Here is a 13,540-nt window from a genome sequence, read left to right on the forward strand (position 1 = left end):
TACGGTCAGAGCGAAAAAAGATACGTCCTGCACTGCCTTTCTAGTCCTTCACTCTCACTTTCCTCATCCACAAATCTTTCATCTCGCTCAAATTAATGGGGTAATCGTCGCTTTCTCGGTCCGAATCTCTCTCGCTCCATTGAAAACAATGGTAGAATATGAGGAGTCCTTCCTCTGGTGACGTCACGCTACTTCCGGTACAGGCAAGACTTTTTTTATCAGCGGACCAAAAGTTGCGACCTTTATCGTCGTTGTTCTATACTAAATCCTTTCATCAAAAATATGGCAATATCGCGAAATGATCAAGTATGACACATAGAATGGATCTGCTATCCCCGTTTGAATTAAAAAAAATCATTTCAGTAGGCCTTTAAGGCATACTTGCCAACCCTCCCGTTTTTAGCGGGAGAATCCCAATATTCAGCGCCGATCCCGACAACCTCCCGACAGAGATTTTCTCCCGACAAACTTCCGGTATTCAGCCGGAGCTGGAGGCCACGCCCCCAAAAAAAAAGTCTGCCGCAGCTGCGATTGGACCTGACCAGCCTCCGGGTACAAGTACTGGAGTACCATTTGCTTGCCAGGGAAGATCTTCCCCAGGAAGCAAGGATTGACCGGTTTTGGGCCATGCTAGGGAGAGATGGAAGATTCCACACTCTCGTGCATTTGATGAAAGCACTTTTGTGCATGCCACACAGCAATGCATCATCAGAGAGGGTGTTCAGCATGGTTAGAAAAATAGTGACAGAGAATAGAAAGAGGATGGACAATTCAACCCTTAACAAAGCATTGTACTTTCAAGTACAACAATGAGTAGATGAGTGTTGTGTGTGTGTGTGTATATGTGTAAATAAATGAACACTAAAATTCAAGTATTTATTTTATTTATATATATAATAAAATAAATATATATATATATATATATATATATATATATATATATATATATATATATATATATATATATATATATATATATATATATATATATAGCTAGAATTCACTGAAAGTCAAGTATTTATATATATATATATATATATATATATATATATATATATATATATATATATATATATATATATATATATATAGCTAGAATTCACTGAAAGTAAAGTATTTATATATATATATATATATATATATATATATATATATATATATATATATATATATATATATATATATATATATATATATATATATATATATATATATATATATATATATATATATATATATATATGAAATACTTGAGTTGGTGAATTCTAGCTGTAAATATACCCCCCCCCCCCCCCCCCCCCCCCCCACAACACACACACACACTTCCCAATATTGGAGGTCTCAAGGTTGGCAAGTATGCTTTAAGGTTTTTATATTTGTTTTATATATGTTGCCATTAACTAAAAAGTGTGCGCTCGTGCAGGGTGGCGAAATTGGGATTAGGGTGGGATGGTGGGGGGCCCTTCAGGAATCTGGTGTATTGGGGGCCAGAAATGTGTGCTATGCTCCTGACTGTGTGGTGCAGTGTGTGATACAGTATAAAGTTATATACGCATCATGGGCATTAGTTGGTAAAAAAACAAAAAAACAAAAAAAAAAACACTAAATGCAACTACAAGACAAAAACAAGAGGAAAGATGAAGATTGAATTTTAAAAAAACAGTCATTATTTGGTCAAACAGTTGCTGCCTTTTAATTTAGTAAAACCATTTCCAACAGCTAAAACTTCTTGTATTATGTTGCCATCTAGTGGTGATGAAGTACAGTACGTGACTGTATTGTATTCAAACAGGGAAATGTGGTGTGTTCAATGGATTATAGTGACACATTACAACATGTTTACTTCCTGGATAGGTTGATTGGCAACACTAAATTGGCCCAAGTGTGTGAATGTGAGTGTGAATGTTGTCTGTCTAATATGTGTTGGCCCTGTGATGGGGCAGGTGGTAGGAAATGGATGGATGGGTGGATGGATGGATGGATAGATGGATACTTCCTGGAGTGGACGTCTGGTAATTAATAAGTCTCTCTTTCAAACTACTTCCACTCTGGCCTGCAAATATTCTTAAACTCCAAGATTGTCTACATATCTATACAGTGAAACGGTCACGTGACCTATAAACTATTGAAAAAGACATGTCAAATCACACAAAGTCTTACGAAAAATTAGGAAAAAAGGTGAGCATGATATTACAAGAAATCCCTAATTAACATCAAGTGGAATTCAGTTCCTATGTCACATGACCTTGGAGCTTTTGAAAAAAGTCAAGATTTTTCATACTATTTAATTTTTTTCAAATGTTATGAAAGTCGAAATAAGAAAACAGTTGTGTATTAATATGGCAATACTAAACAAGTGGAAATAAGTTCCAGGGTAGCATCAGTGTGTGAATGTGTGTGTGTGAATGGGTGAATGTGGAAATAGTGTCAAAGCGCTTTGAGTTCCTTAAAAAAAAGGTAGAAAAGCGCTACACAAGTACAACCTATTTACCATTTACCATTTAGCATGACCTGGAAACTATTGAAAAAAAAACAACCCTTGATTTTTGTACATCATAAATGTATATAACATCCAATAAATTAGAAAATAATTAGATTTTGCTAGAGTAGGACTATATATATATATATATATATATATATATATATATATATATATATATATTTTTTTTTTTTGTCCTGTCCAGCTTCTCAGGCAAATCATATAGTTGATGTAGATGCCCATATCGGCTGTACAAATATACTTTACAAAAGAGAAGTGTGGGATACTTCTCTTGCTGCCTTATTTGTATTTGACTTTATTAAATGTATTTATATTATCATTTGGTGCAGCCGGGCCGGAGCAGGAGGGGATAGAGAAAAAAAGGAAGACAGAGGGGGAAATTATGGGGACAAGAGGAGGATAAGACAGAGAGACAAAAACAACAACAGCAAACACAACAGTAACAACAACAATAGAGCAACATCAGCAAATACGATATGTACAAATATGATGGTAAAAGTGATAGCAAAGAAGCAGTTAGTGAAATAAATAATAATACAAAAATGACAATGAGCATTATTACAAACCAAATGGAGCAATGCAAATACCATTAGAAATAGTGCAATTGATAATGATTAATACCAATAATTTACCTCTATTATCAACAATACAGTTGTTAAAATGCAACAATACATATACGTAATGATAACTAGAGATACAAAAGAAAGCAGAAAAATGGAGGGGAAGAAAGAGAAGCCAGCTATATTAACCTTGTAGATTGTTATAGTAACAATAGGTTAAGCTTTGTCAGTGTGCCATGTGTCACCCAGTTTACCCTAGGGTAACAACGTTAATTTATGTTTGATGAAACGTGATTATATGCATGAGTGTATGTTTGTATATGTACTTGTATGTGTACAGTATGTATATATGTATTTTAGTACAGTGAATGTATATGTACAGTATCTGTATATGTATGTTTGTACAGTGAATGTATATGTTCATGTATGTGTATATGTATGTTTGTACAATGAATGTATATGTACAGTATGTGTATATGTATGTTTGTACAGTGAATGTATAAGTACAGTATGTGTATATGTATGTTTGTACAGTGAATGTGCGTGTGGATGTACAAACCTTGAGAATGTAGGTATGTACTGTATTTGTGTGTGTATGTGGGAGCATGTATGTATGTATGAATAACGGTGTGTATGTGTGTATATGTGTATTTGTATGTACAATATATTTGACTCCCTGTGTGTGTGGGAGCCATAGTACGGCCCAGGCCACCCAGAGAGCCCAACCCACAAACAGCAGGTGTGACGCCCAGGGAACAAGGGACTACCGGCCCCACGCAGCCAGGCCGGCCAGCGACAGGAACCCCAGAGCCCACCGTGCCGCCCAGAAGAGCCAGCAGCAGGCCACAGACAGACGCGCCCGGCAGAGGATAAGGCACGGGAGAAGCAGGGGACAGCCAGCCCTCAAACCAGCGAGAGACCACACCCCACACGAGTAGAAAGGCGGGACGCCCCCGCCCCACCAGCAACCGGGCCCGCCCCAGGCCACCCCACCCAAGTCGGCCGCCGCAGGACCGCCCAGCATGGGGCCACGGGAACCACCCACCCCACCCGCAAGGACCCTAACGATGGAGATGGAACAACCAGCAACCGCCCTGTCGAATCTCCCCCCGAGGGAGGGGAAAAATAAAAAATAAGAATAAGAATAATAAAATATATTTAAAAAAAAAATATATATATATATATATACAGTATATAAAAAGAGAATTAAAAGAAGATCATAGACACGCTGACACACAAGGTTACTACCCCAGCAGCTGGCCGACTTGCAGCACCTCGGAATACTTTGCAGCACCAAGCTACTACAATAGACGCGGGGACTAGACCCAGCACGCCCCAACCAAGACGGGCACCCGGAAGGGATGGACGGTGGGACCCAGGAGCTCTAGACACGCAGCCTGGATGCAGTAGCCTGAGGCCCAGAGCGTACCCCCAGAAATATATATATATATATATATATATATATATACATACATACATACATACATACAAAAATACATACATATATATATATATATATATATATATATATATATATATATATATATATATATATATATATATATATATATATATATATATATATATATACATATTCATACATACACACATATGCATATATACTGTACATATATACACATACATACATATACACACTTATAAACACACACATACCTTTACCCATACATGCACACGCATATACATACATACATACACATACATACCTATCTACATTCATCCATCCATCCATCCATCCATCCATCCATCCATCCATCCATCCATCCATCCACACACACACACACACACACACACACACACACACACACACACACACACACACACACACACACACACACACACACACACACACACACACACACACACACACACACACACACACACACACACACACACACTCATATATATACAACAACAAATCCATACACAGGCCGGCGGGACAGCGATCAAGCCCCGGCGCCCACTGAGAACCAGCCGATCCCCTCCCCCAAGCACCACAGGTCCGGCCACGCACCCCGTCACCCAGGGACAACCCCCGACAAGCCCATCCCAGACGACGGCATGACACCGGGCGTGAAGGGTGGCGTGGCAGGGCGCAAGGGCATCCCAGGCCCATACCCGACAAGCCAACCAACACGACAATAAAGGAATATGAAGCAGGCAAGTTTGTCAGCCCGACAACCAGCTGCTGCCACAAGTCACAACATCAGCCACCCCCCTGCACCGGACCCAGCAGCCACGGGCGCCCCCACCACAAACAAACAGAAGCAGAAACAACAGCTGCAATACCCCCAGACAGCCAGCACCACTCGATCAAATCAAAGCGATCTGAAAAACTGCGACCGGCAACCACACACCAACAGGATCACGGAGGCCAACCAGCGCCAGCCCGCCGGTCGGCCCAAACACCAACATGCAAACAAGAGACATTAACACCTCCCCAACCAAAAGACCCCACCCTCCCAACCCAAACCCGCATAAACACACCACCGCCCAAACAACCGAGACACAGCATCAAGTCACCAACACAGACCCCACAGCGGAAGGTCGGGCCACACGGGCACGGACCCCACCCAACAGGAAGCGAAATGCGCACGACGCCACACAAAAATAAATAATTAAATTTAAAAAATGATAAATACATAAATGAAATAATATAAATAAAATAATAATAATAATACATGAATAAAAGCCTCACGCCCTCAGCGAGGTCTCTGCCCGGGAATAGCAGGCCACCAGACCGCAGTCCCCGCAACCCGCGCCGGCCGAGGAGGCAATGAGGGGTGCGCCGTACTCCTGAACCCCAACCCCCCTATGCATGTGTACAAGGCCCCCAGAGTGTCTACTGTGTAGTTAAAAAGAGGAGGTCAGCCGTTACAGCCGACCTCCAGTCCCTATTGATGTGTGTACTGTAGCGTGAGTGAGATATGTATGCTTGTGGGAACTAATAATGCGCTTAAAATTGGGGGACATCAAGGTCATGGTGGGTCCCAGCCAAGCCGAGCCAACCAAATCCTAAGTGTCTAATATGCAGCTAAGATTGAGGGATGGACGAGCAGGGGACAAGACAGGAGGACTGGAGCCCTATAGGAGGCATCCTCACCCCCCCGCCATGCCTCCCCGCAGGACAAACCCCCAAAGTCGTATACCTGTATATGTGTGAGCGTGTGTGCTATAAGTAGGAGGAGTAGAGGGCCCGGACATACCCCTCCCCCCAGTGCATGCAGGAAACAACCAGGAACTACGGCCAGGAGGTCGTATATATATATATATATATATATATATATATATATATATATATATATATATATATATATATATATATATATATATATATATATATATATATATATATATATATCATACTTGCGATTTTCCGGGAGACTCCCGAAAACCTCCTGGGACAAATTTTCTCCCGAAAATCTCCCGAAATTCAGGCCGAGCTGGAGGCCACGCTCCCTCCAGCTCCATGCGGACCTGACCTGTTTTCACGTCCGCTTTCCCGCAATATAAACAGCGTGCCTGCCCAATGACGTTATAACTGTAGAATGATCGAGGGCGAGTTCTTGGTTTCTTATGTGGGTTTATTGTTAGGCAGTTTCATTAACGTCCTCCCAGCGCGGTAACAACACACAACAACAGCAGTCACGTTTTTGTCTACCGTAAAGCAGTTCGTCTGCCGTAAACAGCAATGTTGTGACACTCTTAAACAGGACAATACTGCCATCTACTGTACATGCATATGTGACAATAACATCTACGGCTTTTAGAGAGTGCGCAACTGCGCACACAACAAGGAGACGAAGCAGAAGAACGAGGAATATACAGCCATGGCGACGCCGACGACGAGTAAGATGAAGAAATACGCTTCCAAGCCGCAGCTGCGATTGGACCTGGATAGCCTCCGGGAAGAAGTAGTGGCCACACAGCAATGCATCATCAGAGAGGGTGTTCAGCATGGTTAGAAAAATAGTGAAAGAGAATAGAACAAGGATGGACAATTCAACCCTTAACTCAACAATGAGTAGATGAGCGTTATGTGTGTGTATATGTGTAAATAAATGAACACTGAAATTCAAGTATTTATTTTATATATATATACAGTATATATATATAGTATATATATATATATATATATATATATATATATATATATATATATATATATATATATATATATATATATATATATATATATATAAATATATGTATATATATATATATATATAGCTATAATTCACTGAAAATCAATTATTTCTTATATATATGTGTATATATATATATATATATATATATATATATATATATATATATATATATATATGTATATATATATATATATATATATTTATATATATATATATATATATATACATATATATATATATATATATATATATATATATATATATATATATATATATATATATATATATATATATATATATATATATATATATATATGAAATACTTGACTTGGTGAATTCTAGCTGTAAATTTACTCCTCCACTCTTAACCACGCCCCCCGCCCCACCCCCCCACCCCACCTCCCAAAATCGGAGGTCTCAAGGTTGGCAAGTACGATATATATATATATATATATATACATATATATATATATATAAACAAATAAGTGGCCTGGTCGCCAACAGTGCCCAGCGCCACCAAACCCCGCAACCCATCCCGCACGTCCAGGCCCCCCCGCTCACCACCCACCAGGGATCCCATCCGGCAAAAGGCCATAAGGGCCCAGCCCCGCACCCACAGCTGGCATGCCATGGCACCTCAGCAGACCCGGTGCTGCGATCAGCAATGCACAACGGGGCAGCGACACATATATACGTACCTACATACATACACACAGATTTCACCATATATATATATATATAGAAACGTACACACACACATACACGCGCACCCATATATACACACACATAATTTAACAGAATACAAAATTTATAAAATAGATAATTTAAAAAAAATAAAATAAAATAAATAAGGGCGGAGAAAAACACAGGAGGGGTACTTTAGCAGGACTAAATATTTGATCTACCTATAGAATCGTTGGTGTTTTGATTTAGAAATGATATTTTTACTACAGTCTCTTCAACACAATAGGCATTTATTGACGTTCCTCATGTATAACGACATTTATTGAGGTTCCCTATGCATAACCACATTTATTGACGATCCCTATGTATAATGACATTTATTGACGATCCCTATGTATAACGACATTTATTGACGTTCCCTATGTATAACGACATTTATTGACGATCCTTATTTATAACAACATTTATTGACGATCCCTATCTATAACGACATTTATTGACAATCCCTAGCATAACAACCAGTGTTTTTTTAAGAGGCACTTGAGAGTTCCCCACATCATGACAGAGCACAATGAGGCGGAAATTTTGCTGTAGCTACGGAGGTGAATATCCAATGTCCAAAGTGAAATTCACCACATACCACTGATAATGGTTATCTTCGTCAACTACTGTAGGGCAATTCAAATTTAGTACAACATGTGATTGTAGGCGTTAAGTAAATAAAACCAAACGTAAAGACATTTTATAAGTTTGACAATCATGGGATATGCTCATGTCAAAATTAGACGCCCCGCCCTCCACTGTTCGACCAATTAGAAAATCAGTGAGTGTGTCACATCCAGGTTGCCAGTTATGCACCACCACAGTCGTCTGGCTACTGCCACTGGTAAAGTTACTAAACATGTCAGACCTTAGTAAATCTAAAAAGCGTCATTATGATTCTCAACTTATTTATGACAAAGCCAGGAACAAAACGAGGATTTGTATCGGGGATGACTTTGAAAGATGGAGACGATTGATTTTTTTCATCTGACGCCAAACTTGCAAATTTCCTCTTTGATTGGTAAGTCAGGTATTTACGTTTTCTTATTACTTGTAGTAAATGCAAATGGTCATGTCGTATGTAAACTACCGTATATTACCAAATAGTAGCCCGGGCGTTTATTTCACAAAATGGGGTCAGACCCCGGGCGGCTATTAGGACATGGGCGGTTATTTGCACAAGGCTTTTATTTATTTTTGCACCAGCCTGCAGCAGGCCATTATTTGGTTACAATGGTTACTGTCCAGTATTTTTTTTTCGTACAAAAAACTTTAAATGTAAAAGCTATTGTAAACATACAAACAAAAAAACAACAGATCAACATGAGGTAGGCTATCAAAAGACAAGAGATCAACAAGGCCTCAACATGGCAGTAGTGCAACAATTGTAAAATAGAATACCAATACTAAAAATAAATACACTTTTTAAATAAAGCAGCCTACCGGGAAAAATAAAATTATGGTACCAAGTACTCAAGTATAAAACCCACCATCAAAACAGAACAATAATACTGTCACTTAAATAAAATAAAGGCTACAGTACTCCAAGTTTTAAATAAAGCAGCATACGTGATTCCACTGACACGAATTAGCATCAAGCTCGTCGCTCACTTTCTTCCTACCTCCACCAGATAAGCGAGCCCGTTTTCCATCGATTGCCGACTGAGATAGTAGTTCTCCCTTTTTCTGTTTCCATTCTCGTACACGTTTTGGGTCAACGCTAAACTGCCTGGCCGCTGTCAAACCAGAATTCTGCTCCGCATACTTCACAACCGCTAGCTTGAACTTTAAGTCAAACTTTCTGTTCTTCTTCCCCCTTAAAGTATTCCTGTCCATCAGTTGTGGTGTACCGGTATCCTGTTCATTCAACTCACTGCCACTGTTGCGTGCCATGTTGAAACTTTTCCTCGTGGGTTTGTTGTTGTCATTGAGTGTGTTGAGTGTGTGTTACGCTATATGCGGTGACCCATTGCAATATGTTGATTACCCAGAATCCCCATGTAACGTCTGCTGTTACCGTAATTACTGCACCTTTGCTTTTCCTTTTAGCTTATAAATTGGGTTTAATGAAATCAATATGATTTTATCTAAATTATGCAAATAACAGCCCATGGGCGGCTATTTGGACATGGGCGGTTATTAGGAAGAGGCGGTTAATTCACAAAATGGGGTCAGACCCCGGGCGGCTATTAGGACATGGGCGGTTATTTGCACAAGGGCGTTTGTTTGGTAATAATACGGTATATTGTCCAATACAGTCTATGATCTTGTCTAACAAAGCTAGTATGTCCGTGCAATGAATGCTTAGTTTGAAGGTGCTTAGCTCTTAGTGTAATGCTTAGCATGCGAGCCTGTTCAATGACACATCGACATATAGGCTAACGGAGGAAAGATATGCCCGTTAGCCTATATGTTGATGTGTCATCCAACTGACAGGGCAAAATATATTTTCGACAAATAAAACCTATGTAGGTATGGGTAGTGTCAGTGCCTATTTCGTTCTCAATATGCTGATACGCTGAGGAAATGGGTTCCAACATTAGCACGGCTAATTGCGGTTTTCTACTTTGTGTTAAATTGTGTATTGACATGGTAGTAGGCTATATGAGTTATGCGTAACATGGTTTTTGCGTAATGTGGGTTGGCTCATAGAATTGCACTCTGCACTGAAAGATGGTGATGTGTGTACATGAAAGGGAATGCAGTGCGTCAGGTTGGATGCAACATGGGGTTATGCTGAATGAAATGTGGCGGTAATTTTACTGTTGGCCTTGGCTTGCTATCAAAGTAGGCCTATGCGATATGAAATATATGATATATTATTATACGTAACTATTTCGATGGTGGTCCGTGCGGTCAAACTAGACATTTTAGCAGGGTAATGCCAACAATCTGTCCCGACTCCCGACTAAAATATTGCTGTGTAACTTTACAAATACATTTGGCTAATCGACATCAGTAAAATGTGGCATAATTATTTAGTAAACCATCTTGCAAGAAGCATAAATAAGAGAAACCTTCTGGCAATTGTGTTATCGCATTATATTGTTATAATATATTGAGTGTTATATTACCAACATAAAACAGTTAAAATAAAAATGCATCCCTGTTGAATGTTGAAGGCAATGCATTTAAATAAGACACCACCCTATCGTTTTGTTTGTTTTATTTTCCAGAATAAAAATAACTCCTTTCTCTCCTTTTTGACATGTATTTACAGTGGAAGATGAAACAAAGCACACAAGTTCATTTCATCTCCTCTTGGCTCCATTCCCTAACTGAGAACACACACACACGCACACACACACACACACACACACACGCACACACGTATACACACTCTCCATCACCGGCCTTCACTTAAAGAGCACCAGGGGGACTATTGCTGTGTTTTTGGTGGATGTAAGATGACTTTTGCATTCAGGAATTGTTTTGAAGACTTTGTCAGCAAACAATGTAAGCAGCTTGCGTATGATGTCTGCTTATGGATGAATGCTCGCTGAAGGAGAGGAGATATTTAACGGAGACAAGACATGATAGTTTTAGGGAAGCGGCTGTGAGGAGGGTCCCCAGTGAAAAAAGATTAGTTCAACATGGAAGAAGACATAAACATACATTTGCATTAGGGATGTGCAATATAATTGATCATTTTGTTTTCTGAGAATAAATTTGTGTATTTCACAAACAATTGTCTTTAAGTTTTTTTTTTTAAATTTTAAATAAATAAAAATATTTATTTAATTGAATTTGCCGGATTGTATTTTATCAATCAGTTCCACGCAATCTTGAAATTGAGGCAAATAGGGGTGCATTACTTGTCTACAACCAGCAGAGGCGCTACTGATTTTATCAACTGGTGTGCGTGCGGTCGGAAAACAAAAAAGTAGTACAACTACAAAAAATAAAGTTACAAGAATTAAGTATTAATTGCATCCTGTAAGGTTTCATGAAAGTGAAAAAAGAAAAACAATTTCACAAAACTGACAGAAATTCTTAATGATCCATCAATCTTAAAGCAGCTGGGTCAAAACAGTTGTTGGGGAAAAACAATCGATTATTTGATGCATCAAGATTGGAACGTGGATGATTCCAAATCGATGTACAAATGTCCAAATATAGATTACCGTATTTTTCGGACTATAAGTCACAGTTTTTTTCATAGTTTGGCCGGGGGTGCGACTTATACTCAGGAGCGACTTGTGTGTGAAATTTTTAACACATTACCGTAAAATATCAAATAATATTATTTAGCTCGTTCACGTAAGAGACTAGACGTACAAGATTTCATGGGATTTAGCGATTAAGAGTGACAGATTGTCTGGTAAATGTATAGCATGTTCTATATGTTATAGTTATTTGAATGACTCTTACCATAATATGTTACGTTAACATACCAGACACGTTCTCAGTTGGTTATTTATGCGTCATATAACGTACACTTATTCAGCCTGTTGTTCACTATTCTTTATTTATTTTAAATTGCCTTTCAAATGTCTATTCTTGGTGTTGGGTTTTATCAAATACATTTCCTCAAAAAATAAATTATACTCCAGTGCGACTTATATGTTGGTTTCCTTCTTTATTATGCATTTTCGGCAGGTGCGAATTATACTCCGGTGCGACTTACACTCCGAAAAATACGGTATATATGTTTAAGTAATACATATGGTTCTAAAATGCAGATCTGGTGCGTACACACACAGGAAGGAAGAGGACAAGCTATGCTAGCTGGGGCGCTAAACTAGCTTGAATGTGAAGTAGTGATACAAAATAAAAAGAAATGCTTTGTACACTTCAACAGAAGGCTAATGGGTACCGCGTGACAGCAGAAAGTAAGCAGCCAAGAAGAGGAAATTGGTACATAGATTAATGAATCAGTAGAGATAATAATATCCACGCAGTGCGACAACACTATCAGCTATCTCTTTGAGATGTGAGTATACAGCGACTGGGGGTTAAGTGTCTGGCATTCCGTGATTTTAGAAGGAACGAGCATTAATGTAAGGATGCCTGCTTGCCAAGTAGGGGAAGTTATTTTATCACTTTGTAGGCTGCTACAGTTCCAACGTATCTAGCATTATAGATGTATCAATAGCTATCTCTATGTATGTATGTATATATATATACACAGTACAGGCCAAAAGTTTGGACACACCTTCTCATTTACAACACGACTGATGGTCCCAACCCCATTGATAAAGCAAGAAATTCCACTAATCAATACTCATAAGGCACACCTGTGAAGTTAAAACCATTTCAGGTGACTATCTCTTGAAGCTCATCGAGAGAATGCCAAGAGTGTGCAAAGCAGCAATCAGAGCAAAGGGTGGCTATTTTGAAGAAACTAGAATATAAAACATGTTTTCAGTTATTTCACTTTTTTTTTGTTAAGTACATAACTCCACATGTGTTCATTCATAGTTTGGATGCCTTCAGTGACAATCTACAATGTAAATAGTCATGAAAATAAAGAAAACACTTTGAATGAGAAGGTGTGTCCAAACTTTTGGCCTGTACTGTATATATATATATATATATATATATATATATATATATATATATATATATATATATTTAGAGAGAGAGAG

The sequence above is a fragment of the Entelurus aequoreus genome, linkage group LG03, assembly GCF_033978785.1.
Source record: "Entelurus aequoreus isolate RoL-2023_Sb linkage group LG03, RoL_Eaeq_v1.1, whole genome shotgun sequence".
Taxonomy (NCBI): domain Eukaryota; kingdom Metazoa; phylum Chordata; class Actinopteri; order Syngnathiformes; family Syngnathidae; genus Entelurus; species Entelurus aequoreus.